The sequence below is a fragment of the Eublepharis macularius genome, chromosome 2 (genome assembly GCF_028583425.1).
Source record: "Eublepharis macularius isolate TG4126 chromosome 2, MPM_Emac_v1.0, whole genome shotgun sequence".
Lineage (NCBI taxonomy): Eukaryota > Metazoa > Chordata > Lepidosauria > Squamata > Eublepharidae > Eublepharis > Eublepharis macularius.
Genome location: NC_072791.1, coordinates 104,242,530 through 104,270,042, shown reverse-complemented (window position 1 = coordinate 104,270,042; position 27,513 = coordinate 104,242,530). Strand labels below are relative to the sequence as shown.

The 27,513-nt window shown below is 45.4% G+C and overlaps 1 protein-coding gene across 1 annotated transcript in view; it reads right to left on the bottom strand.

Moving 5' to 3' along the window:
* The window catches only part of LUZP2 (leucine zipper protein 2), a 783,097-nt gene that overhangs the window by 222,410 nt on the left and 533,174 nt on the right, over positions 1-27,513 (bottom strand). The window lies entirely within an intron of this gene.

Below are 27,513 nucleotides of genomic sequence, written 5' to 3'. Positions count from 1 at the left end.
TCAGTGGTGGGTTGGCCGGTGAATTATGGCTCTCAATGGGGCCCTCTCCCATAAGGGTCCCCTGCTTATGGCATGGTTCCTTATACGGCATTGCTATTTGGAGACACTGCTTTGCCCCTGTGTGACCACTTAACATAGGCCACCAGGAATAAGATTGTGAAAGGGGAATATGTAGACATCTTTACCCTTTTCTTCAGGGAACTGGAGAAGAAGGATAAAGATGACTTGGATGAGCAGGACAAGGAAAAGATAAGGTGTAGGTGGATTGACCGTACCTGGTTGCATTGGTTACCCGGGTTTCTTATCTATGTGAGGGTATTGGTCAGGGCGCAGCTCTGGAGGGCCCTCCCCCTCTTCCAATACATGAATATAATTGATAGGGGATACACTGGTTTTGAGGGGGCAGCTTGGCTGTGGTATGATGAAGAATTTCTCATGTGTGCAGCCTTGAACCCAAGCCTACCGTGGAACCAAATCCACCAGCAGTTATGGCTGCAGGTAATGGCCCCTGCTAAATCTAAACTCGGGGATAGATCTGACAGTGGTCACCTAATTTTCCAGTCTCTGCAAGCTTCTGGTACCCACACCCCTGCGGGGCAGCAGGTTCAATTCCGGCAGCTTTGTTGGGACTTCACATCCAAGGGAGTGTGCAACAGGAAGGCATGTAAATACAAGCATGAGTGCCCTTCCTGTGCTGGTGTGTACCCATATGCATCTTGTCCCAAGGCCAAGCAGGGCAGTAAATGCTCGGGGGGGGGGCGGGCTGTCAGCAGTCAGCGGGAAGAGGGTCCCAGACCAGTAAAGCTGAGGGTACTGGAGCACTTGCTGCAAGCTTACCCAAGGCACCATGATTTACTTTCTGGTTTTAAATTTTGTTTTCATATCCGCTTTCAGGGCCCTCGGACACCTTTCATGGCAGCCAACCTTAGATCTATGGCTGGCATGGAGGATGTGGTCCAGAGTAAAATCTTGAAGGAATGTACTGAGGGTAGGGTTTGGGGGCCTTTTTTTTTTTTTTTTTGAAAAAAATTTTATTGGGTTAGAACATTTTTATTTTTACATTACAGTCAATTTTCCCCTAATTTTTCGTTTCTAACCCCCTCCCTTTCCCCCCCTTTTGTTGACTTCCAACAGCTTTCCCACCCTCTGTCCCTTTTCCCTTACTTCTATTAAGTTCCTCTGTCTAAAACAGATATACATTCTCCATTATATTAAGCAGTACATCTTTAACTCCTTTACTTATTATACACCCAAACTATACGTCTTTAGATAAACAATTTATCCCATTTTCCAGTTTTGAATAATTCTATATAAACCTATATATCATAAACCATAAAAATTTCCCACATTTAAATCAAACAATTTGATTTGTTCTCTATATATTACTCATTTCAACTTTTTATGGTAATTCTATATAACTCCTCAGATACTCAATCAATTTAACTCTTCTATACATTCAGTTTGGTGCATATAAATCTTGTCAAAGAAAGAAAATATTGTTAGTTAGTCAATCCTCATGTTTAAACCTTATCATTAATTATTCTCTATCAGTTGACCTATACATATCTATATATATCTCAATCAATTAATCTAACTGCTTATAAATTCACATTTCTCTTCCTCCCCCGGTAAAGTCACCCCTCTCTTTTATACTTTTATTATATTTCAGTAGTTCTCAAACTGCCACAGTTCCCTAGCGCAATCTTCTTTGGTGTCATGTACCAACGATAGATCATTTTGAAAATGTTCTCTTTAATATTGATACATGTCGTTGTCTTCATTGTAGTTTTCCACAAGTATTCCCATGCCTCCATTGTTATTTCTTTATTGAAATTTATAGCCCATTTCACCATCTGTGTTTTAACTATCTCATCCTCAGTATACCATTTCAGCAATACTTGGTATACCTTGGATATTCTTTTCTTGTCTTCTTTAAGAAGGGTCTGCTCTAGTTCCGAGTTCTCTGTTCGTATGCCCCCTTTTGCAAAGTCTGAGTTGTATAAGTCTCTAATCTGTCTATACTGGAACCAATCATAGTTAGGTGATAGTTCCTCTTGCGTCTTTATTCTAAGTTTAGATACTTCAATCTTAGTTATTTCTTTGTACGTTAAACATTGTTGTTCATTATCCACAGCTCTCGGATCTATCACCTCATATGGAACCACCCACAAGGGGGTTCCTTCTTGTAGGTAAGTTCTATACTTCTTCCAGATTGTAAATAGACTTCTCCTTACAAAATGATGCAGGAACATCGAGTTGACCTTTACTTTGTCATGCCATAGGTATGCGTGCCATCCAAAAATTTTTTTATATCCCTCTAGGGCTAATAGTTTCTTATTCTTTAATGTCATCCACTCTTTTAGCCAAACTAGGCAGATTGCATCATGGTAAAGTCTCAGATTGGGCAGTTGCATTCCGCCTCTCTCCTTTGCATCTTGTAAAACTTTTACTTTCACTCGAGGCTTCTTGCCTGCCCAAACAAAATCTGATATTTTCCTCTGCCATTTTTCAAATTGTTTAGAGTCTCTGATGATTGGTATTGTCTGTAACAAAAACATTACTCTTGGTAACACATTCATCTTAACTGCTGCAATCCTGCCCAACCATGACAGGTTCAATCTATTCCATTTGATCAAGTCTCTCTCTATCTGAGTCCATAATTTTTCATAATTATTCTTGAACAAATCTATATTTTTTGCAGTCAGCTCAACTCCCAAGTATTTCACCTTACTAGTTACTTCACAATCCGTTATTTCCATTAACAATTGTTGTTTCTGCTTAGTCATGTTTTTGCATAATATCTTTGACTTCTTTTTGTTAATGAAGAAACCTGCCATGTCTCCAAACTCCTTGATCTTGTCTATCACTTTTGGCATGTTCTCCAGTGGGTCTTCTACAATTAACATTATGTCGTCTGCAAATGCTCTGACCTTATATGAATAGTCCTTTATTTTTATTCCTCGTATTTCCTCATCTTGTCGGATTTGTATCATCAGAATCTCCAATACTAAAATGAACAACAATGGAGATAACGGGCAACCTTGTCTTGTTCCTTTACTAATCGTCAATTTCTTGGTCAGTTCATCATTCACTACAATTGCTGCAGTCTGGTCTCTATAGATTTCCTTGATTGCTCTGACGAATCTTTCTCCCAGTTGTAGCTTTTCCATAGTGGCAAACATAAAGTCCCAGTTTAAATTGTCAAACGCTTTTTCAGCGTCTACAAAGAAGAAACCAACCTCTTTGTCACAACGCTTGTCGTAGTATTCAATAGCATTGATCACTGTCCTTAAGTTGTCTCTTATTTGTCTGTCTGGCAAAAAGCCTGCTTGTTCCTTCTCTATGACTTCCGAGAGCCACCCCTTCAATCTCTCCGCCAATATCTTCGCAAAAATTTTATAGTCATTATTAAGTAGTGATATAGGTCTGTAATTTTTCACGTTGGTCAGGTCTTGGCCCTCCTTTGGGATCAATGATATATTCGCTTCACTCCAAGTATCTGGAATCCTTTGATCCCTAAAAACTCCATTCATCACCTCTTTTAGGAATGGTGCCAGTTCATTGGCCATTGTCTTATAAAATTTAGCCGTAAGTCCATCTGGCCCTGGCGCCTTTCCTAGATTTGCAGATTGTATTGCCTTGCTTATTTCCTCGTCAGTTACTTCACTGTTCAACTTACTTCTCCAAGCTTCCGAGATTTCTGGAAGTTTGGTTTTCTCCAGATATGATGCTATTGATTCTTTGTTTACTTCTTTTTTATTATACAGCTTAGCATAGAATTTATAGAAGGCTCTACTAATGGTAGTCTGCTCCAAGTACGTTTTATCTTCTTCACAGATTTTATTTATTATTTTCTTTTCCCTTTTCTTCTTCAATTGCCATGCCAAATATTTCCCAGGTTTATTAGCACCCTCAAACGCTTTTTGATTCAGTCTTTTAAGATTCCACTCCAATTCTTTATTACTCATTGCTGTTAACTGTTCTTGAAGAATTTTGATTTCCTGGTATATTTTCTTTTTCCCTGGTCTCTTTTTTAACTGTACTTCTTTGGCTTTTATTTTCTCCTCAATCTCTTGTCTTTTCTCCTCTTTCTTTTTTCTTGCTCTGCCATTTAAGTCCATTAGTATGCCCCTTACAACCGCCTTGTACGCATCCCAAACTTTATTGGTTGGTACTTCTTTATTCACGTTGTATTGTATAAAAAACTTAGTCTCTCTTCTCAATGTTTCCATATTCTCACTTTCCTGTAACAAGTCCTCATTTATTCTCCAGGCTTTCCTTTTTCTCCTTTTTCCGAATTTCCACATAATTGGGTTGTGATCTGAGCCTACCATCGGCATTATTCCTACCTCCTTAGTCCATAACGCTAAGTCCTTTGAGGCCCAGATCATATCAATTCTTGATAATGTAAGATGCCTTGCAGAATAAAAAGTAAACTGTCTGGTTTTAGGATATTCTCTCCTCCATACGTCTTCGAGAGTCTCTTGTTGAATCAACTCAAAAAAAAGCTTTGGCAATAATCCTCTTTTCTTTTGTGCTTTTGTAGTCTTTTTGTCTAGTTCCAAATCTGTCACTCCATTGAAATCTCCAGCAAGAATTATCTGGTCATATACAAGATCGTCTAAGTGCTTCCTTAAGTCCTCAAAGAAGCTTTCCTTTGCACCGTTAGGTGCATAAAGTCCGACTACCAACACTCTCTTTAAGTTCCAGTTACATTCCACTGCTACAAATCTAGCTTCCACATCTCTCATAACAAATTTTGGCTGCAGCTCCTCTTTTATATACAACACCACTCCTCTTTTTTTCTTGTTGGAAGCCGCTACAAATTCTTTGCCCAATTTTCCAGATTTTAAATATTTTACATCCTGTTTTCTAATATGGGTCTCCTGCAAACAAACAATATCACATTTTTGTTTTAGTAGCCAATGAAAAATATTTTTTCTCTTATTCGGTGAGTTTAGTCCATTTACATTCCAAGATAATACTTTACTCTCCATATTCATGGTTTTGTTGGTAAGTCTTTTTCATTGTCCTTAATAAATCTCTCCATCTCCCGCTCAGATCTGATACGCTTTTTTGCCCCTCCAAACTCAAAGGACACTCCTTCCGGTAACTCCCATCTGTACCTAATGTTCATGTCCTTCAAAGTCTGAATTAACACTCTATATTTTTTCCTGTCCAGTAACACTGATCTGGGCAATTCCTTCATTATGATAATCGTCTTGCCATCAATCTCCAATGGGTCTTGAAATTGTTTTGTCACAATCCTCTCTTTCATATTTCTAGTTGTAAACTGCACGATCACATCCCTTGGTAGTTTCCTCTGGGTTGCAATTCTCGAGTTCACACGATACGCCACATCTAGGATAGCCACAATTTCCTCCTCCTCCTTCCCCAGGTATTCAGCCAACACCTCAGTCATCTGTTCTTGCGCTGACTTCCCTTCAACTTCTGGCAGACCACGAAAACGAAGCTGCTTCTCCATGTGTTTAGTTTCTGCAACTGACATCCTCCCCTTTACCGATCTCATCTCTGTTTGTTGCGTTTCTATTAAATTCTCCATCGCGTCTTCTACTGTTTTGACTCTCTGTTTCGTTCCTTGTAATTCACTGCTAATCGTTTCCACGCCTTTTTTCACTTCTGACAGCTCCGACTTTACTGTCTGTGTAACTTCTTTGACCTCTTTAATAAGCTCCAATTTCGTGTCCTTAAGTTCTTTCATCATGTCTATAAGTTTTTTGTCCAAATTTTCTATTGCCGATTGCCACTCTTTTTTCGACATCGTGGGGCTTGCTTTAGCTCGCTCCCACGAATCTGCTCTCTTCCTCAGCTCCGTGGCGTATAATTAAACGTTTTCCTTTTTTTTCAAATGTCCCAATCTTTGCCAAAATTAATTTTTTATATCCAAAATGTCGGGCGTCTTTTCTCTATGGTTTCTCTATGTTATTATAATCCAAGATGGCCTACTTCCTCTTCCGCTGAAGCCACGACCCTTCCACTTTCAAAAATGGCGATTCCCCACTTCCTGTCCCTTGGCAAGGGCCGCTTCCCTCCAGCCACTCTATTGTTATTACGCACTTCCTGTCTCCCGTCTTCCCACAGCAGGTCTCGCGATGGTGTTTTTTCCCACAGCTCCAAGACCACAGGTATTCAAAACAATAGTCCGATTTTTGTAATAACTTCTTTAAACTTAGTCTCTTTTAAAATACAACTCCTGCCGAGTCTTCACCTCCTTTTCACTAGTCTGTTGCAGTTTAAAAATCTACTTTCTTTCCTCTCTGTTTTTGTCAATCTGTCCCGTTTCAAGAGATAGCGATCTTTACCTTCTCTTCAACTTTCTCGGGTTGTAATCGCTGTTTCGATCTTAAATTCTCCTCTCGACTTCCCTCCCCGATCGAAGCTTGGGTATGTAGGTCTTATGCCAGCCGAGTTGGCCCCAAAATTGCCGCAGAGATTATAGCCGACCCGTCGCAAGGTGGGACCTCAAGGATCGGGGGGGAGACTCCTTGTGTAGAGCCCCCCCTCGTCCGAGATCTAGCTCACCCTAGGGTCTTGAGCGTTCTTTGCCTGCTCCCCGCCTGAGAGCAGTCGGCCGCGGGTTATTTTCACCCCTCCGGCCGGTTAAAACGGCAATCCGGTCAGCTCCGCAAATGGAGCTGCGTTAGACCTACATGAATCCCAAACCGGAAGTCGGGTTTGGGGGCCTTTTGATGCCCCTCCAGTCCCTTCCTTGAGGGTTTCACCTTTGGGGGTGGTATCTAAAAAGGTGCCTAGTGAATTCCGCCTTATCTACCACTTGTCCTTTCCTTGAGGGGGTTCGGTGAATGATGGTATTCCCAATGACCTCTGTTCAGTGCATTATACATCCTTTGACCAAGTGGTCAAGGTTGTGCGCCGTTATGGGGTGGGAGCTGAAATTGCGAAATGTGATATTAAGTCTGCTTTTCGCTTGCTCCCTGTTCAACCAGGAGGCTTTGACCTCCTAGGGTTTGCATTTGAGGACAAATTTTACATGGATAGGGCCCTTCCCATCGGGTGCTCCATATCTTGTTCAGTGTTTGAGCACTTCAGTTCCTTTTTGGAATGGGAGCTGCGTCGTCGTTGTGCTTGCCCAGATACCACTCATTATTTAGATGATTTTTTGTTGGTTGGGCCAGCCAGGACAAGGCAGTCAACTAGACTCCTGAAGGGTTTCATTGGACTGGCTGAGGAGCTGGTTGTCCCTTTGGCACATGAAAAAATGGAAGGTTCTTCCATGGTGTTAACATTTCTGGACATAGAATTAGATATGGTTCAGCAAATCTTGCGGTTGCCCCTTGAAAAGGTTTAGGATTTAGGAGCCAGGTTAGCTGACTGTATGAGTAAGACTAAGGTGTTCCTTCTTGAGTTGCAGCAATAGGTAGGTCATTTAAATTTTGCCTGCAAGGCGATTGCCCCAAGTAGAGCCTTCCTCCAAAGGCTGTGTGATGCTATAGGAACCTTGCAGTTGCTCCATCATTGTTTAAGGATAAGTAAGGGTATGTGTGAAGACCTGCAGGTCTGGTGTGAGTTTGGGGGTTCATTTAATGGGTAAGTTTTTGGAGGGAGGATCTGCTGCTTGAAGCTGAGCTCCAGGTCTCCTGGCTTTGGGTCTACTGGCTTTGGAGTGTATTTTTGAGGACACTGGTGTGCTGATCAATGGCCAGCAGGTTGGGTGGCACAGAGGTTGTCCAAAGACCTTATGTTTTTGGAATTTTTCCTCTTATTAGTGGCAGTATGGCTTTGGAGAATGGAGTTGGCCAACCACTCAGTACACTTGTGGTGTGACAACTTGGCAGTGCTGCATGTGGTCAACTCCCTATCATCTAAATCCCCCAGGGTGATGAGGATGGTGTGTGCCTTCATCCTTAAATGCCTCTGATTGAATATTTTATTCAGGGCCAGACATGTTCCAGGAATTAACAATGAGGTGGCAGATGCTTTGTCTCACCAACAGATGGAATGGTTTTGGCAGCTTGCCCCTGGGGCTGACTGGCAGGCAGCATGGATGCTCAAAGAGCTTTGGCAGTTTGGGCAGCAGAAGCGAACAGGGTAATCCAACTGTCCATTGCCCCTAACACACATAAGGCCTACGCCCATGCAGTAGGGTAGCTTAATGAGTTTAGAAAGGCAGCTGGGCTTCAACAGTTATGGCCTATTCCACCTGAATACCTTATGCACTTTTGTGTGGCTCAGTATGGTAGGGGTCTTTCGGTCAGGTCCATTAGAGGACAGCTGGCTGCTTTGGCCTTCATGAGTAAAGCATGGGGCCTACCAGAGGCCATTGGGGATCTCAGGGTTCGTAAAATGCTGGAAGGCTGGGCTCAGGAGACCGGGACACCAGGTGATCCCAGGCAACTCATCTCTCCATTAGTTTTGAAAGGGTTGGGGTCTGCTTGTAGGGAAGTTTGTTCATCTAGCTATGAGAGGAAGCTTTTTCATGCGGCTTCCTTAACTGCATTCTTCAGGGCCCTGCAGATCAGTGAGATGGTGTCTCAGTTATGCAGGGATGCCACAGGCAGGGCCTTAACAGCCCAGGATATTAAATTTGTGGAGGATAAGGTCTCCAATAGCATCCGGCGGTCCAAGATAGATCAGCGATAGTGGGGAACTACTTTTCTCCTAGGCCCCTGTGTTGATAGAGAGCTTTGCCCTGTTAGGGCCCTCAGAGAGTATGCGCAGCTCCGTGAGGAGTGCCAAGGAGTGTTGTTTCACCATGAAGATCAAAGCCCTTTGACTAAGTATGAGCTTGGGGCGGTTACAGAGAGGGCTCTTAAGAAAATTGGTTTGTTGGGGGTCAAATTCAGCACCCATTCATTTAGGATTGGGGCTGTATCTATGGCAGCAGACATGGGGTATCCTCACTGAGTGATACAGTGGGTAGGCAGGTGGAGGTCAGGTGCGTTTCGAACCTAGATCTGTCCCTTGCCTCAGTTTTAAATGGCCATAATAATTGCTCTTTCCTTAGGTGCTGTGTCGGGCCAAGGAAAGAGGAGGATCCTGATTTGTGGCCACAGCATGGTGTTCTGGGCAACCTATCAAGCAAGGAGAATGCTGATTAGATCCCAGCTGGGCTTGAGTACTGTGGCCACTGTTGAGTGCCAGGGACGGTGTGGCCTTAGATGGCCGGGCCTACTGCCGCTCTTGTTTCGGGGAAGAATAGGTCCTCCCTGACACATTTTGATCATCCAGCTTGCTGGTAATGACTTGTAATTAGTGCAGGGAAAGGCCGTCACTGCAGGTAGCTGAAGACCTGCAGGTTATAAGCAGCCGATGGCTGGACATGCTTATATTTTGGTCTGAGATGCTACGAAGGCAGGTATGGTGGGAGGCCTTAGACCCTCAGGAAATTGAAGGGGCCTGATGTAAGGCTAATTGAGCCATCAAGAAACCCTTGGGGGGAGGCTTGGGAATTTACTTACCATACCCTAGAATCAGGGCCGAATTTGCCCACCTCTACCAAGGTGACGGTGTACATCTGTTGATGGAGGGCAACGAGATCTTTCTTGATGACCTATGGCAAGGGCTTTGGTTGGCTTTAAGCCACCTGTGGGGTGTGAGGGCCTAAGCAGAGGCTTGGCCCTTTCTGTGTCAGGAGAGTATGGGGAAATAGGGAGCGGACTGGTGAGCACCCAGTGGCAATTCCCCAAGGGTGGGGAATAAGGGTCTGCCAGCAATGCGGGATGCTTGTGACAGCTACCATAGCACAGGCAGACACCTGCAGAGATCCCCAGGCACAAGTCCTTCCCTCATGTTGTATGGCTGGGGCGTTAGGAGCTTGATGGGGGGATCCATTTGCCTGGCTTACTCAGTTGCAGCCATTCCAAGGATGGCCATACTAAGCCATCTAAGCCCCGGGGCTTTAAGTCTCACCTAAACAGGTCAAGGCCAAGGTCCAGGCATGACCCCATAGCTTGACCTGCACTGCTTAGTTGCCCCTTGCTGTGGTTATGTTTAATGTTGTATTAATAAATGGCCCTTTAGTTCCAAGCCTGTGTCTGTCTCTTCATTCCACATAGGGTTGCAAATGTTCTGATGAATTCAACCCGATGACTTTATCTCAAGGCTATTTTTCTGATCATTAACTTACTAATTTGGGTGGCAGTATCACACACTCTCATATAGAAACTGTCCACTTACTGATGCAATTTGGATATTAGTTTGCAGTGCAATAAGAAGATAAAGTTGTTTTACCCTGAGAGCCAAGATCGGGTGCAGCAGGACTAAAAACAAGCTTCTTTGCTGTGTAAATCAAGACTTCATAAATGAACATGCTTAGGGTCAGACCTAAGGCTATGCATATGCAAACTGTATGGTTTATTGGTGAGATATTAATGAACAGAATTGAAAAACAGATGTTGCTGACATATTGTGAACAGATCCAGACTTAGAGATATTGCTGGCCAAATCATTTGGCATGTCCATATGCTGGATATTATGACTCATGATCTAAACTCAGGGTAACTACTTCTATGGTACATAAACTGTTCCAAACAGTGGTCTGCAAAGTGTGTGTGTGTGTGTGTGTGTATTGGTATTACTACAATTCACAAAGAACAAGTTAGAGCAAATCTTCTACCACTTGCTTCAATAAAGCATCTATTGCCACTTCTGTTATCTCAGGTAAACACATAGCCAAGTAGATTATTTTTATCACATCTTCTTTTATGGAATATATTTCCCTTGGAAGATGCTCAGTGAGTAATTCTGGAAAACTGTCACCTCATACCTCTGCAATAAAGAGAAGATCTATAAGCAACAAATACTCTGGGGCATACATTTAATACAAAGTGTTGGAAAGTCAAATGCCCTGTTTTTAATTTAAATTATACTCTAGTGTTAAATTATATTCACTGCTATTCTGCAAATACTATAATTTATTAAAATAACATACAAAATAATGAGAAAAGAAACAACATAAAATAATAACAAAAGTAAATGTATGATGTATCTAGAGAAAATAATGGAGATAGAAAACAAAACCATTGACATTCAGGTTAGGGCATCCTGGAAATTCAGTTACTGACAACAGAGGAAAGAGTTTGTGCAAGTTCTTCATAGCCCTGTAGAAAGCTTTCATAATTCAGATTAAGAAAGGAAAGATACAATGATGATAAATGTAGGCAAATGTATTGAATGTGGTAGATAAATGACAAGGTAAAATTCTACTGAAATTGAGGGAGGCTATTTTAATATGGTCTATAAACACCGTAAATATGAAATCTTTTAGCCTACTTTTGGGGGAAGGGGGAAACTGACTATATTAACCAGAAGTTGGGATATGATATATTCCATTTAAGTCCAAAAAATGATTTAAAATGACTCCAGATTAACATTTTTTTCTTTAAAAAAATAATTTTTCTTGTACAGAATTACGAATCCAATATGAAAGATATCGGGGCTAATAGTACTTAACATTCTAAATCTTCCAAGGCGGTCCAAACTGAGTTTAAATGCCAGAGAGTTAAGAAGCTGTCATTTAGTTATATGTCAGCTTTATCAATGTGCATGAGGGGGGTGGGAATGGGGAATGTTTAGGAGAATGCAGTTAAGGACAGTTAAGGGTTGTTAATAGCAGTTAACACTTTACAGGATCAATTCAGTTTGCAAGTACTGAAATTAAATTCCATGTGCTGACAGTAGATAGATATAATACTGGCTAAGGAAGGGCTGAAATGACCCCAGTCAGCTAGGATTTTTTTTTTTTGCAAGAAAGATTTTAAAAAAGCAAACAAGCTGAATGTTTACACTATTAAAGGGCTAATAGTTTTTATACACCTCTGTGTTACTATGCAAACTCATAGGCAGAATGAGTTTAGGATCTGCACGGATGTTTAATAATTTTTACAATGTTTACTTTGTGATACAAAAGTCCTCAGTGTTCAAGGACCCAATACAGTGAGCCTATTTACAAAGGTTTTATAAGTTTTATTTGCAGAGAAGTTAGCCGTGTTAGTCTGTGGTAGCAAAATCAAAAAGAGTCCAGTAGCACCTTTAAGACTAACCAATTTTATTTTAGCATAAGCTTTAAGACTAACCAATTTTATTTTAGCATAAGCTTTCGAGAATCAAGTTCTCTTCTTCAGATGCCTACAGATGTCTCTGTATCAGGCATCTGAAGAAGAGAACTTGATTCTTGAAAGCTTATGCTAAAATAAAATTGGTTAGTCTTAAAGGTGCTACTGGACTCTTTTTGATAAGTTTTATTGAATGCCAACTTTACTCATCACTCCCTCCCATTTCATAACAAGCTTAAAATAGCAGTATGTGATAGAGCATTCTGAAATGTAAAGAATCTTCAGAGCCTTTAATTCAAGGAAGGAGAAATTTAAAATTCAGTTCACATTTTCAAGTAAGATGTTTAATCTCCAGATTCAAATGATTTAGGCTTGTTGGCAGGCTTTGAAAATGAAATATATATATATAATGTTTTAATTTTGAAAACCAAAATAGTAATAGAAGAGATACAGAAAGGAAAGGGGGATTATATAACACAGTTGCATAAATAAGGTTATCAGTTCCCTGCTGGGGGCGGGGGTTCCCTCGCTCCTACCCTCCAACCCCTGCCCCTGTTTACCTGGCCAATGGGGGAGGCACAGGCCTCACAGGTGCACTTCCCGGCGGAGCAGTGCGCTCCCAGGTGGCACCATGCACTCCCATGGACCAAAATGGGCCCCAAACAGCCAGGATCGGGCTGGTGCCAGGTGGGGGAGTGTTTCCCCATGTGGCTGCACCCTGTTCCAGACTGAATTGGGCCTGATCCTGGCCATTTGGGGCCCGTTTTGGCCCAATTTGTGCTTAAAACGGCTAGGGTCGGGCCGCTGTGGGGTGGGGTAGTGTTCCTCTGCATGGTAGCGACCCAATCCAGGCCGATTTGAGCCCAATTTGGGCTCTGCCCCACAGAGTGCAGGAGTGCTTCCAGGGTGGCCACGGCCTGTGTGATGACATCACTTCCCATGTACATGACAGAGGCACCAAGAAGGGAGGTGTCACCCTCCAACTCTCACCGGGAGCACAAGGGGATCTTGCAACCCTATGCATAAATCAGAGATAGTTATATATAACAGAATACATTTCTCCCCACTACCCCCTTCATCAATTTTTTAAAAAACTTTCTGTAAGACATAATACTTATATTAAAATACATTTATATTTAAGATTTTATATTCAACATTTTCATAGGGGTGTGTGTTTCAGATTCCCAGTTCGGGAAAAAAATCAGAACCAGGCCTGATTCGTAAAGATTCGGTATTTCCGAATCAGGGCCAGTATGATGGCCCTGAATCGGAAATACTGAATCAAATCTTCCTGAAGCAATTCGGATTGCTTTGAGAGGCTTCAGGGCCTTTTTAAAGGGCCCGCCCTCCCACCAACACCCCACTTTCTGGTGGCCATAGAAGCAGTGGCCTTCCTTGCCACCTTGCTGCCCCCTGCAGAGGCCGAAGCGGCAGCACAGGCAGTGGAGGCACTGGCTGTGGCATTCCCTGCCTCCCTGCCAGCTGCCATGGAGGCCAAAGTGGCAGCACAGATGGTGCCTGCGCTTGCTGCCACCCTGCCAGCTGCCAAAGAGGCTGAAGCAGCGGCACTCGCTGCTATCCTGCCAGCTGCTGCAGAGGCTGAAGCGGCGGTGGCAGAGCTCACTGCTGCCTTGCTAGCTGCCGCGGAGGCTGAAGCGGCGGCTGGCAGTGGCACAGGCGTTCGCTGCTGCTTTGCCAGCCACCGCGTAGGCTGAAGTGGCGGTGCAGCCGGCATTGGCGCCAGCACCCGCTGCCACCCTGCCAGCTGCCATGGAGGTCAAAGTGGTGGCTCTTGCAGCGCTGGCTGCAGCCTTCCCTGCCACCCTGCTAGCCACTCTGGCGACAGAGGCACCTGTTCCGGCCTTTGGGAAAGGTAAGTAGGATTGGGGAGTTGGGGGAAGGGGGCTCAGGTGGGAGGTGGGGATCACTTCAGTATGCTCTGAATAATTTTGAAGCATACCAAAGCGATTTTCGAATACCTGAAGCCAAAGCGGCTTGCCGCTTCAGGTTTTGGGTTATTCCAAATAGTTCAGGTAAACCCGAAGCGGGAAAACCAAATATTTCCCCACTGCACACCCCTACATTTTGAGTTACAGATTTAATAACTGATCTATTTACTGATAATTGTTTTTAGTTGTTCTTAGTTTTCAGCTACATAATCCAAAAACCTTTTCCATTTTTCCTGAAATTCTAGGATTGGCCTATTGTGTATTTAAGATGTTAATTTTGCCCTTGACACAACTCTGTATAGCTTATTTGTCCATTCCCTCAAATCTGGACAGGATTCTGCCTTCCATTTTGCTGTTTTTGTTCTTACCGCTGTCACCATATATTCAAATAGTTCACTGTGTATTTTTATGATATTACTTGCTTAGACATTTAATAACTTTTTTAAAAATGTAACATGAAGTAAAACTTAATACCTTTTTGAATTTCTTTGTGTATTTTTATCCAATATTTCCTTGCGATAGAATTATTTCCTTGTGATAGAATTATATGACAGAATGTTCCATTCATATGGAACACTCTTGGCAGTAATATACCATCTAAAGAACATTTCATACCAATTCTCCCTTAATATTTGACATTCTGTACATTTGATTTCTTTAGTCTATAAATTTGCCCTCTGGCTCATACATATATTTTATCCAAAATTTTGCATCCATTTTATCATATAATTTTTTACTTGTTCTGATTCTGTGGAATGTTGCAGTAAAATTTTATATACTTTTCATTAGAGATGTTTTGATTTTCCAATGATTAATCTTTCAAACGCTGTTTTCTCTCTTAGTCAACTACCATCTTTGCTAGTTGATCTTTAAGTTTAGACACCATTTGATAGTACATCAACCATGAAATGTTTTTTCCTTGAGCTTGAATTTCTTACAAAGTTTTTATTGTTTCTTGATTATCCAACATATATTCATAATTTATGTAATCAGTTTTGTTTATAATCCATAAATAGTTATGAATTCCTTCTTTGATATCAGTTATCTCCAATTTTATATTTGGATTTATAATCCATTCTGATATCCAAACTTACACATCTGCTCGATGGTACAATTTAATATTTGGTAACACTAACCCATCTAATTTCCCCCCATCTGTTAATATTTTAAATCTTATTCATAGTTTATTCCCATTCCATACAAAATTATTTATTTATTTTCTGCCATCTTTTTAAGATCTTCTCATCTATATGGTATCATTTGAAACAGGAAGTTCAGTTTTGGTAATATATTCATTTTAACAGCCAAGATTCTTCCTAGCCATGAAATATTCAGTTTTCCCTATCTTTGCAGATCTTTGGTAATGTTTGTCCAAACTTTTTGATAGTTATCTTTATAAAAGATAACGACCTTCGCAGGCATCTGGATCGAGGCGGGTCAGCGCTGCTTGTGTTACTTGATCTCACAGCAGCGTTTGACACGGTTGACTATGATTTGTTGGCCAGCCGCCTTGCCGACGTGGGGATTAGGGGGACAGTCTTACAGTGGCTGGTCTCCTTTCTCCAGGGTCGGGGACAGAGGGTGGCGCTCGGGGGAGATCTATCGGCCCGTCACCCTTTGGTGTGCGGGGTTCCCCAAGGGGCGATACTCTCCCCAATGTTATTTAACATCTATATGCGCCCCCTCGCCCAGTTGGTGCGGAGGTTTGGGCTGGGTTGTCATCAATACGCGGATGACACCCAACTTTTTCTGTTGATGGACGGCCGGCCAGACATGGCCCCAGACAATCTGGCCAGAGCTTTGGAGGCTGTGACGGCATGGTTGAAACAGAGCAGACTGAAATTGAACCCAGTGAAGACGGAGGTCCTGCAGCTGGGACGGGGGCTGCCAGATGTTGGGACCCAGCTCCCTGCCCTGGATGGGACACCACTGGCAACTTTGCCAGTGGTAAAGAGTCTGGGTGTGTTCCTGGATGCCTCCCTATCGATGGAGGCCCAGGTCACAGCGGTTGCCAAGTCTGCATTTTTCCATCTTCGTCAGATCAGGCAACTTGCCCCCTACCTGACGCCCCAGGACCTGGCTACAGTGATCCATGCAACGGTCACCTCCAGGCTAGATTACTGTAACTCACTCAACGCTGGGCTACCCCTGGGCCTGATCCGGAAACTACAACTGGTCCAGAATGCGGCGGCACGGGTCCTGACTGGTATACCTTACCAGTCACACATCACACCTGTCCTGCGCCAGCTGCACTGGCTTCCGGTTGAATTCCGAATCAGGTTCAAAGTGTTGGTTCTTACCTTTAAAGCCCTGAGTGGGTTGGGACCGGCATATCTTCGGGACCGCCTCTCCCTGTACGTTCCCCGGAGATCGCTCCGATCAGCGAATAAATATTTACTTGTGGTCCCCGGCCCTAAGGAAGCCCGCCTCGCTTCAACCAGGGCCAGGGCTTTTTCAGTCCTGGCCCCAGCCTGGTGGAACGCTCTGTCAATGGAAACCCGGGCCCAGCGGGACATATTATCGTTCCGCCGGGCCTGTAAGACAGAGCTGTTCCGCCAGGCGTTTGGTGATTGAAGGGGGCGGTGCCATGTCGGCCTCCCACCTTTGGGGTGGGGAAGGTTCTCCCCACCACTGCACTTTGTTAATTTGTTTTATTATTTGTATATTGATTTTAGTTTTTGTTTTTATCAATTTTAACTGTTCACCGCCCAGAGCCCCTGGGATGGGCGGTATATAAATTGAATAAATAATAAATAATAATAATAATAATAATAATAATAATAATAATAATAATAATAAAAGCCTTTTCTTTATTCATGCTCACAGACCAACAGGTCATAAGTAAAACAGGTTCAATAATCAAAGTACAGAATGATACAATTCAATAAAATGGTTGATAAAATAGCCAAGTATTAATTATAAAATATAAAATATGTTGCTAAGAGAGAAAATAATTAAAACCATAGATAAACATTTTGCCACAGTAAGAGTTATGCTTGGATATGTATCTGCTAAAAGCTTTGCAACTACTTCTTGTTTCGAATCACACCCCCATTTCTGGATGTGTACCGAAATCCATTTATCTCTGGCGAGTACATGCTTCTTGCAGTCAGTAAAGAGGTGAGAAATAGTATCTAGATTCCCAGATTTACAATCACAGAAGTGGTGAGGAAAGGGGATCCTTTAAAACTTGCCTGTTAACTCTCCTAGTGGCAGAACATTTAATCTGGCTTTAGTAAAAAGTATTCTGTATTTAGGAACAGTTAAGAATTTACAGTATGCAGGTAAGGTCTTTGGGTTAGGGAGACCCAGAGAGTGCAAAGAGCAAACCCTTCATGCTCTACAGCTGGTGCTCCATTTATCAAAATGTAACATTTTGGATTTAATCAGTTTACATGTGGAAGAGAATTCCATTTGTTTTAAGGTCTCGAGAAATAAACTTAGTCTCTGTAATTTATTATTGACTAGTTTTTGCCAGGAACTCTGAAAACCATCTTTAACAAGTAGATGCAGATAGCTCTCCTCTGGGGAAAGAACAATTTTTAATCTATAGATTAACGTGGCAATCCAGGCTTTGGCTTCTAATAATGGGTCCGCAAATTCCAGCCGAATAGCTTGACCAGTGATATACTTTGGTAAGCTAGACATGGAGCGTAGAAAGGAAATTAAACAAGAATCATATTTCTCATTTACTTTGGCAATTGTCAAAGATATCCTGAATAATAATGGAACTGCCTTGGCTTTAAATGCCTGGATGGCAGCTGGCAGGTATTTGCCTTCTGATGTCCAGAAAAATCTCAGGAGGGCTGCTGAATGTATGGATGCCAACTTCATGACAGCAGTCATATGGCTTGTCCATGACATGTTGTAAGAAAAAAGAACACCCAGGTACCAGAATGTATTGACCTGCTCAATTAAGTGGTCATCCATGTTCCATGGGAAGTGACGAGGTGGGACAACTTTACAAAATATCATAACTTTGGTCTTTTTATAGTTAATAGCTAAAGACTAGAGGTGGGCACGGTCCGCATAACGGACCTAATTTCGTCACAAACTTACCCAGTTCGTCCTTTGCGAACACGCGGGCCGTGGGCTTGTGTTTTTCTTACAAAAGCGCCGAACATTGGGGCTTTCTGTCCGTGTGTCCGTTGGACCGTCATGCCAGGATTCCCACTCAAACAATTTCCTAGGCAACAGTGGAGCCACCTTCCCCGTTTGGAATACACCAATCTTAGCCCAGGAAACCTTGATTGGCAGCTCTGTCAGCCAAACAGAGATCACCATCCTTTCTGTATAAAAGACAACGCGCGCAAAGCCCCGCTCCATTCTGCTGGCGCGGGAACGCGAGTTAGTTCTAAGCTTAGCAACTGCTTGCTGTGGAGAAGTTTTTTTTGTGTGTGTGAGAGAGCGCGGCTTGTGCCTTGGGGCTTTGGGACTTCAGCTGCAAGAGAGCTTTCTCTTTTCTCCATTTCTCCTCCTTTCTATTCTAGAGCACTTTTAAAAAAATACTTTTACCGCGCTGATTTCTTTCTGCGTTGTGAGTCCTTGGGTTCTTCTTGGGCTTATTCCCCCCTCCCCCCCCAAATCTCTTCCTTTTTTCTGGGTTGCTGGTGGGTTCTATTGTGCTCTGATGCTACCCCACTCACAGACCCACAGTGGGTGCAAGGCAGCTTTGGGAGTTGTCTGCTTGAGATCTTGCCTTCATTCCCCGTCGTTCTTTTTTGGCTGTGCTTGTGCCTTAGCCAGGCTTTGGGGCTTCTGGTGCAAGAGAGCTTTCTCTTTTCTCCATTCCTGTTTAATTTTTTTCTCCTTTTTATTCTAGTTTTCTTGAGAGCACTTTTTAAAAAATCCTTTTACCGCACTATCGGGTTACTCTGATTTCTTTCCACTTTCGAGTCCTTGGGTTCTTCTCGGGCTTAATCCCCCCCTCCCCCCCAAATCTCTTCCTTTTTTCTGGGTTGCCGGTGGGTTCTATTGTGCTCTGACGCCACCCCACTCACAGACCCACAGTGGGTGCAAGCAGCTTTGGGCATTGTCTGCTTGAGTTCTTGCCTTCTTTCCCCCACGTTCTTTTTTGGCTGCTGATGAGATGCAAGGGGAGGAAGACTGCTACTGGCCTCTGTGAAACACCCACCTTAGGACCACTGGCAGCACGTTTTGGGGGGCTCTCTCTGCTTCACTCCTTTCAAAGCCTTTCACTCCCTAAATAGTGTGTGACTTGGGGGACATTTCCAGCCTGGCTTTTGAGGTGCAGGGGGAAGACTGCTGCTGGCCTCTGTGAAACACCTACTCTCTGGTGACTGGCAGCTCGCTTTGGGGGGAGGCTCTCTGCTTCACTACTTTCAAAGCCTTTTTAGTGGGTGACTTGGGGGGACATTTCCAGCCTGGTTTTTGAGGTGCAGGGGGAAGACTGCTGCTGGCCTCTGTGAAACACCTACTCTCTGGTGACCGGCAGCTTGCTTTGGGGGGGGCTTTCTGCTTCACTCCTTTCAAAGCCTTTTTAGTGGGTGACTTGGGGGGACATTTCCAGCCTGGCTTTTGAGGTTCAGGGGGAAGACTGCTGCTGGCCTCTGTGAAACACCCACCGTAGGACCACTGGCAGCACGTTTTGGGGGGCTCTCTCTGCTTCACTCCTTTCAAAGCCTTTCACTCCCTAAATAGTGGGTGACTTGGGGGGACATTTCCAGCCTGGTTTTTGAGGTGCAGGGGGAAGACTGCTGCTGGCCTCTGTGAAACACCTACTCTCTGGTGACCGGCAGCTTGCTTTGGGGGGGCTTTCTGCTTCACTCCTTTCAAAGCCTTTTTAGTGGGTGACTTGGGGGGACATTTCCAGCCTGGCTTTTGAGGTGCAGGGGGAAGACTGCTGCTGGCCTCTGTGAAACACCCACCGTAGGACCACTGGCAGCACGTTTGGGGGGGCTCTCTCCTCTTCACTCCTTTCAAAGCCTTTTTCACTCCCTAAATAGTGGGTGACTTGGGGGGGGGCATTTCCAGCCACATCCTGTCCCTGGTATCCTCCTCCTGATGACAAGCCCTGTCCCTGGCATCCTCCTCCTGATGACACGTCCTGTCCTTGGTATCTTCCTCCTGACGATATGTCCTGTCCCTGGTATCCTCCTCCTGATGACAAGTTCTATCCCTGGTATCCTCCTCCTGATGACATGTCCTGTCCCTGGTATCCTCCTCCTGATGACAAGCCCTGTCCCTGGTGTCCTCCTCCTGACAACACGTCCTGTCCCTGGTATCCTCCTCATGATGACAAGCCCTGTCCCTGGTATTATCCTCCTGATGACAAACCCTGTCCCTGGTATCCTCCTCCTGACGACAAGCCCTGTCCCTGGCACCTTCTAAGTACTTCCTCTTATTCTTTGTAAACTCAACTACTTCCATTATAATTTGTATGTTGACAAAACACAACTGTTGTCCCTCCCATCCTTTCTGGCGAGGCAGGAAGGTGGTTGACGTCTGATAGTGGTGGTTTTGGCCATGAGCGGGGCAGCTCAGGAGCTGTGGTGTGTATGGTTTTGCGACAAGGAAACCCCCCTTTTCTGGGGCACCTGCTGTCCACGAGGGAACGAAGGTCATTGAGGTCTGCCACTGCTGCTTTGGGGCAAGCAAGACATCTCCGGAGAGGTTGCCGAAGTGAGAGTGGGACAGCGCGTTGTTTCCCCCTTTTGCATGGGCACCAGCTGTCCCCCTGACTCATGTCATGTCCGCCCTGTGAAGGCAGGAAGGTGGTTGAGTTCTGTTGCTGCTGCTGCTGCTATGTTCCCCCCCCCCAGGATTGGAACCACGCTGATCCATCCGGCCGATGTCTCCTGTCCGACTCCTGCCCATCACCCACATTCCGCACAGGCAGGACAGTGGATCTGGTCTGCCCCCCCCCCCCCGCTTCACAAGGGACTCTCCTGTGACTGCCCCCTCCTTGGTTACATACACAACCCGGTTGAAATCGAGCTGCCAATTGTACCATATAGGGATGGAGTCGGTTGTCGATGTGGAGGCTCCCCTGTCGATGGGACCAAGGGGACCTCTTTCAGCTGGGTGGGATGGTGTCATGCTGCAACTGACGAATCTGGCTGCAAGGCAGGAAGGTGGGTGGTTGCAGTCGGGGGATGTCAGCCGCTGTGCTGCTCTCTCTTGGGTTTGCCAGGTTGTATGATCCAGCATCTGAAGGATATAGTCGGTTGACCATGTGGAGGATCCAGGACAGGACCTCTTTCGGCTGGGTGGGGGGAATGTGTCATGCTGCAACTGTGAGTGGACCTTACCGGTGAGGGAGGAAGGTGTGTGGGTGCGGTCGGCTGCTTTCGGATATTGTGCTGCTCTCTTTGGTTTTACAGTGGCTGGCTGCATTGTGTGAGGATACATTTGGTTGACAATGTGGACAGGAACTCTTTCAGTTGGGTGGGGATGTGTCCTGCAACTCTGGTCCTTTCTGGCGAGGCAGGGTGATGCCACCAGCCGTGGACTGTCTCTGAAGCTGGAGCCTCAGGTGAGGACACCTGGTAGCTTGGGGATCAGGCTGCCGTGGGGCAAATCTCGCCTCCTCCCCCACCCCCACCCACACAGGGCTTAACCACGTGACGGAATTTGGCCCGCCGGTTGTAGGGGAGCTTCCCCTGCCCCCCCCATGATGACATGTTGTGTGCCAGAAATCCTTTTCCGGCCAGGCAGGAAGGTGGGTGCTGCCGGCGAACATCACAGACTCTGGTTCTCGGTGGGAGCCTCAGCTGAGGACACGCAGTTGCTGGGGGACCTTCCCCCTCCCCCTGCCCCCCCCCTCATGATGACATGTCATTTCCCAACAATCCTTTCAGGCAGGGCAGGAAGGTGGATCTGCTACTGCTGTCAGACTGTTCCAAGGTGGGACCCCCGGCTAAGGAAAGGTACTCAGTACAGTAGCTGTGGGACTTGCCCCCTCCTCCCCTCCTCATGATGACACGTATTGTCCCTCGTATCCTCCTCCTGATGACACGTCCCATCCCTTCCATCCTTCTCTGGCGAGGCAGGAAGGTGTGTGAGGTCAGCAGCCACCGCCAAAATGTTCCTCGGGGGTGGGACCCTGGCTTCAGGATACTGGCCATTTGTGGTACTTCATGGTCCTCACCCTCCTCCTGACAACACATCCAGTCCCTCCCTGTATCCTCCCAAGGGTGACACGCCTGCCCCTTTCTGGCAAGGCAGGAAGGTGGGTGAGGTCAGCAGCCACCACTGAAATGTTGTGGGACCATCGGTTATGGATACTAAGCATCTGTGGGACTTCATGGTCCTCCACCTCCTCCCTATGACACCCCACTAACAGTCTAAGGCACATGATGAGCTTCCTTGATTGACTGCATCATGTTCGGTGAAGTGGGTTTCATCGGTGACCGACCTTCCTGCTCTTGCGAGCGCAAGGGCCCCTCTGAGGGTCAATCCCCAAAGTCCGGTGAGAAGGAGGACAGTGGCCCAGGTCAGAGCTCTGCCCCTAACCCAAGCAAGCAGACACACAAGCCCTGTCCCTGGCACCTTCTAAGTACTTCGTCTTTTTCTTGATATGATTTGTGTGTTAACAAACCAGTGTAAGGCACATGATGACTGCGCTTTACAAACATATATTATCCTCTTCCCGACGACAAGGCCTTTCCGTGGCACCTTCTAAGTACTTTGTCTTTTTCTTGATATGATTTGTGTGTTAACAAACCAGTGTAAGGCACATGATGACTGAGCTTTACAAACATATATTATCCTCTTCCCGACGACAAGGCCTTTCCATGGCACCTTCTAAGTACTTTGTCTTTTTCTTGATATGATTTGTGTGTTAACAAACCAGGGTAAGGCACATGATGACTGACTGAGCTTATACAAACATATATTATCCTCCTCCCGACGACAAGGCCTGTCCCTGGCACCTTCTAAGTACCTCCTCTTATTCTTTATAAACTCAATGACTTCCAGTATAATTTGTATGACAGAACAGGCTAAGGCATGACTGTTGTACATCTCATCGTTTCTGCCGAGGCAGGAAGGTGAGTGAGGTCAGCAGCCACTGCCAAAATGTTCCTCAGGGTTGGGACCCTGGCTTCAGGATACTGGCCATTTGTGGTACTTCATGGTCCTCCCCCTCCTCCCGATGACACATCCAGTCCCTCCCCGTATCCTCCCAAGGGTGACACGGCCTGCCCCTTTCTGGCGAGGCAGGAAGGTGTGAGATCGGCTGCTGCCATAAGCATGCTAAGTCGGCACTTCAGGTGCAGTACCCTGATAGCGGGGGGGAATCAGGCCACCCACCGGGCAAATGTCAACTCTCCCCCAGTGACAGTACTGGCACACTCCCGTGGGGCCAGACCTCCCCGTCCCCTGAGGGGAGGCAGCTCGGCACCACCTCCCTGGGTCTGCCAGGCCCAGCGGCCTACGTCATGACCTACCTCCCTTCCTTTGTGGGGATTCTGCCCTGCTCTCCTTTGGCCCGGTGGCCGGGCACATGGGGAGTGCTGCCGGTGAGCGGCCATACCCCCCACCCTCTCAGGGGAGGTGGCTCGGCACCGCTTCCCCGGGCCTCCTCACCCACCTCCCTTCCTTTGTGGGGATTCTGCCCCACTCTCCTTTGGCCCGGTGGCTGGGCACATGGGGGGTGCCGCCCCTTCAGGAGAGGCAGCTTGGCACCGCCTCCCTGGGCCTGCTGGGCCCAGTGGCTGCTGTCCTCATCCACCTCCCTTCCTTTGTGGGGATTCCACCCCGTTCTCCTTTGGCCCGGGAGCCAGGCACATGGGGGGTTCTGCCGGTGAGCATCCAGACCCCCCACCCCCTCAGGGGAGGTGGCTTGGCACCACCTCCCCGGGCCTGCCGGGCCCAGCGGCCGCCATCCTCACCCACCTCCCTTCTTTTGCGGGGATTCTGCCACACTCTCCTTTGGACCGGCGGCCAGGCACATGGGGGGTGCCACCAGCAAGTGGCCAGACCCCCTGCCACCTCAGGGGAGGTGGCTTGGTGCTGCCTCCCTGGGTCTGCCGGACCCAGCAGCCGCTGCCAGAAGACACCTTCCTTCCTGGCGGGGAATACCGCCCTGCTCCCCTCTCGTCAGCCTCTCAAAGCCCAACTGGGGCCAGTGAAGGGGGCCCCCGCAGGAAGGGGGTGGCCACAGTTAAAATCCACCTCTCCCACATGGTGGCTGCCCTCTCACCAGCCACTCGAACCCCAACCAGCATATCCTTCCTTTGCCAACGCCACCACATTCGGTGAAGTGGGTTTCGTCGGCAACCGACCGTCCTGCTCCCGCGAGTGCAAGGGCCCCTCTGAGGGTCAATCCCCAAAGTCCGGTTTCAAGGAGGACAGTGGCCCAGGTCAGCTTGCTTGATAGCAAGCAAGCTGACACACCACGTCACTGAAATGGGACTCATTGTCCACTGCCCAAAGAGGCTCCTTCTGAACAGGGTAGCATGAGTTTCCTTCCCTCAAGGTGTGGAAGACATCCTTTCCCTCCCTCCCATACTTTCCATTCCAGCAAGGGGCCTTTGAATTGCTGCATGATCTCCTGTTGCGGAGTTGGCATTCACTCAAGTACATCCATTCATTTCCCATCATGGAGAGTTGGTCTCCCCGCCCCCAGGGAGGGCATCTATTGTTGATGCAGCCCCATGTAGGTGGGTTTTGTGGGCAGCCACCTCTCCTGGACAGGAGCACAAGTCTCCCTCCTTCCCCCAAGGGCGGGTAAGGGTCAATCAGAATAGGGGAGGGGAAGTTGTTGTTTGTCTCTTCGGAAAAGTGATAATCAAGGAGTGTTACATGAGAACCTTTGGTGGGGAAAGTCGACTCAAGTGAAAATCTGTGGGAAAACCAAGGCTTTTCTGAATCGAACCGGTTCTTGAACTGGTTCTCAAACCGGGCCCGGTCCATTAAAAGTTCATGGTCTGTGGTCCGTGAAAGCCCACGAACCCCGAACCGGCGGTCCGTGGGCAAATGCCGGTCCGTGCCCATCTCTACTAAAGACTCCTGAGAGCAATAAAGCACAAAGGCATCTAGTAAACGTTTTAACCCCAGGCAAGTTTGTGAGATCAATACAGCATCATCTGCATAAAACAAATAGGAGATAGCAGTCTGGAATAGGTAAGGGGGATGAAAGCATTCACCAGAAAGTTTGCTTTCAATGTCATTTATATAAAAATTTAAAATAAAAGGGGCCAAACGGCATCCTTGGCGAACACTTCTATTCACTTGAATTTCTTTTGTTAATGACCACTATTTCCACATCTTTTTTGAGCTATGCTATTCTGATACAATTTGTAAATTAGCCAGAGAAACCAGCGATCAATAGAAGTCTTTGCTAATTTCCCCCATAATCTGGCTCGAGGTATGCAATCAAAGGCATTTTTTAGATGGATAAAAGCCGCATATAATTTACCTCTGGGTGGTTTGCAATATTTCTCAGTCAGGTGTGCAAGAACGGCACAATTGTCCAAAACAGAAGAATGTCTTTTAAATCCAATCTGAGAAGGCATAATGATCTGGTTCTCTGTCAGCCAAGTTTGCAATTTTGTAACTAAATAAGAGCTGAACAGTTTTCCTAGATGGTATAATAGGCTAATTGGCCTATAATTCCCTGGGGACGAGTGATCCCCCTTTTTATATAAAGGAACAATTATTGAATTTAACCATGATTGTAGTTTCAAGACTTCATTGCAAATATTAATGAAAAAGGGGGCCAAGATCCTACTCCATCCAGAGACATTACTCTTAAAGAGTTTGTTTACAATGAGATATGGACCTGGATCTTTACCCACATTGAGGTTTCTAATAAAATTGTCCACTTCATCCACTGTTATTGGGAGCCAAGAGGGGAGATTATCTGAAGGGCTAAATATGTTGTTATTTATGGGTAGGAGGAGCACCGTGGCGCAGAGTGGTAAGCTGCAGTACTGCAGTCCAAGCTCTGCACATGACCTGAGTTCGATCCCGGCAGAAGCTGAGTTCAGGTAGCCGGCTCAAGGTTAACTCAGCCTTCCATCCTTCCAAAGTCGGTAAAATGAGTACCCAGTTTCCTGGGGGTAAAGTGTAGATGACTGGGGAACGCAATGGCAAACCACCCCATAAAAAGTCTGCCAAGAAAACGTCATGATGCAACATCCTCCCGTGGGTCAATAATGACTTGGTGCTTGCACAGGGGACTACCTTTACCTTACCCTATGGGCATAAGAGGTGAACAAAACATTCCCCAAAGCTCTATAAATTCTATGAGTTTCTTTAAGGGCATGCAGACATTCCTTATCGAACCAGGGTTTGTTGCCAGTATGGAGAGCAATCCTTGATTGGGGTGCTGTTTTTACCAACAGGTGTTTGAATAAGTGAAGAATTTTCTCCAAAATCTCAAATTGCACAACAAATAAAGGTTCATTAATGAGCTGGGACATAAGTGCCTGGCAACTGTCTGAGTTAAAAATGTTGGAGGCCTCCTCAGACTTATTGTCATTCCAACATGCCCACCACACAGTATTGCCTAAATAGATTAAATCTGGCTCAGGGTGATGTTCCAACTTCTCACTGAAGGGCAATGTTAACTCTACATATAGGGATAAGTGATCAGTCCCCATTAATTCACCTACTTGGAACCTTGAGCAACAAGGGAGAAGATTTGGGATAGCCAAACAATAGTCAACTACACTGGCACCCCTTTCATTTATTCTTGTAAATTCTCCTAGGTCTCCGAAGGCAGCATTGCCATTGAGGATATTAAGTCCTAATTCAGGGGTAGTTTGGAAGAAGATCCTCCTCCTAGCATTTATCTTAGAATCTTTAGAGGTTCTATCAAACAACATGAGCCCTAAGGCTTCAATATCTGCCTTATACAAGGAGAAGAGTATTGCTTCCTTACAGTTCCCTATACAGGCATTCATATCACCGGTTATTACAAGGAGGGCATTTGGGTAATGATGTAATCAAAGAGATATTTCATTTTCTATATCCTTCCATAAGGCTAAGCATTCATTGACAGTCAGACATGGGGGCACATAAATAGTAAACAAGATTAATATGTGACCCTCTAAATCGAGCTCGGTGGCTAAGAAGTAATTTGAAACTAAAGTCAACTTCAAACTGCTGTATCTGAGAGATGAAATTCGGTCCCACAATTCATATTTTGTAATACTTTTATCAAAAATTTCCTAGACACATTATGAAAAGCTTTCTGTCTGCCATTATTATTGTAAAAATTGTATAGTCCACATTCAATAATGAAATTGGTCTATGACTGTGGTAGTGATAGAGTGTTCCTTTCTTTATATATTAAAGTTATATTAGCTTCTTTCTCCGTTAGTGGTATGTACTTTCTGTCTTGTATCTCATTCATTACTCCTTGTAAGAGTAATATACCTTCAAAGCATTTATAATATGTCGATGTCAATCTGTCTGGGCTAGGATTAGAGGCAGTGGATTTAGTAGATGGGCTGCATAATTACCTGCATAATTACATAAGGACAAGGATACAACAAAAGAATCATGTTATAAGGGACACCCTGATACAAATTTGGGAATCAGTTAGAAAGAGAATGAGT